Here is a 2,029-nt window from a genome sequence, read left to right as displayed (position 1 = left end):
CCTGGAATCTGGGGAGGGACCAGGGCTGCATGCGATGCTGGGGATTGAACGCTGGTCTTTGCGCTTGCCTAAGCAGGCACTTTGTCCATTGAGGTATCTCACCGGCCCCAAGAAAATCAATGTTTTTATTATGTACTATCAGGCCTGCCGTCCTGGCTCTGACCCTGGCGCACGCTGAGAGGGCAACTGAGACTGGGCGTGGTGGCGCGCACCTGTAATCCCAGCTCTTGGGAGGCTATAAACAGGCAGATCACCATGAGTCTGATCTGGTAGTGAGACCCTGAACACCCTGTAGACCCTTCCCTAGAAAATACAAAAAAAAATGCACTATGAAATTTATATTTTCTTAATTAATCCCAAAACAAAGAATCGTATTTCCAATTTTTTTTTTTTGGTTTGGTTTTTGTTATTTTGGTACCATGGACTGAATTCAGGACTTTGTGCTTGCCAGGCAGGTACTTATGCTGTGAAGCTATTTCCCCAGCCCTTCCATTTGTATCTTAATTATTTTGCAGTAATATTCACAATATTTTGAAATATTTATAAAAGAATGAATGATTAAAATTTTTATTTTAACTTAAAGTAGTTAAACAGAAAATAAATCTTCATAAAATATTCCTATTATACTTCCTATTATGAAAATTTGATGCAAAATGATATAAGCGTAGATTTATATTTTTAATGAAAATGTCTTCCGGCTGTGTAGGTCTCTCTTTGTGTCTTAAGTCGGACTTTAGCTTCTTTGCCGTCATCTTCTAAATTATACAGATGATGTTTGAATATTATACCATCAATAACCAGCAGTGAATCCTTATCACATTGACAGTAAGTTAAACAAGAGAAATTACTTCTTTTGTGAATTTATAAACTATTTCTATGGTAATTTATGCCACTCTTAATGGAGAGTTAGTGAACATTATGTATATGTCACACTGTGTTTTACAGACTGAAAATAGAAAAATGGTCTAGATGAGTACTCACCTCTGGGAATGTTAGTAAAGAAAAACAATTTATTGAATGTTACAAGAGAAGCAGGAGGATGAAACTGCAAAGATAACACACTTGTGATCGCTGCAGAAGGTAGCATTAGTGCTTTACTTGAGAAATGGGTGTCTGCAGGGGAAACAATATGTGGATCGAGTACGGAAGTTTTTAACTTTCAACTTTTAAAGGACAATGGTAGGAGAAGATAAGAATATAAAAATCTTTGTGCCACAGATATAACAGGTATTTCTGATGGTTTTATTATACAATGTCAGGCAGAAAAGACAAAGTTGATGGAAAAAAGCAACACATTAAATTTTAAAAGATGAGTATAAAAGTTGTCATGATGCTAAGAATGCAAAAGTCAAGATTTATGAGTACATACTAAAAGTAAATCTTCTAAACTACTAAGGGCAACTGATAACTACTCCTGTGAAAGTGAAAATCTCAATAAAAGTTAGAAGCCCATTCTTTGCAAGCCACTTTTCCTCTTATATCACTGAAAAGAAAAGTCTTACTGACAAAATCTTCAAATACTTAGAGCCCATACGGGGCTGGGGACATGGCTCAATAGAGTAAGTGCTTTGCTGGCAAGCACAAGGGTCTGACTTCAATCCCTGGTTCCACCAAAAAAAAAAAAAAATAATAATAATTAAAAATAGCGCCCATATAATAATACATAGAATTACATCCACATACTGTAGTATATCTACAAAAGGAATATAATATATTAATATATTTGTTAATGTGCTATTATTTAGAAGGTGATCATACATGAAGTCATATTTAAATTATTTGAATATAATAGATAATGTCTTCAGTTAATCTCTTGGTCAGAAGTTGGAGGTTAATTTAAAAAAATACTGAACTACTAATTTCATAATTTTCTTTTAACAATTAAAACAATATTTTGTATTTTTTAATACAAGGTCTACAGGGTCTCACTAAGTAGTTTGGACTTGTATTGGTCCTCCTATGCTAAGCCTCCTACGAGCTGGGATTACAGGTATGTCCAGTGTCAATCGCCTGTCCATTGCACCCTGGG

Source organism: Octodon degus, unplaced genomic scaffold (genome assembly GCF_000260255.1).
Source record: "Octodon degus isolate 3935 unplaced genomic scaffold, OctDeg1.0 scaffold00013, whole genome shotgun sequence".
NCBI lineage: Eukaryota > Metazoa > Chordata > Mammalia > Rodentia > Octodontidae > Octodon > Octodon degus.
This window is presented reverse-complemented; position numbering follows the sequence as displayed.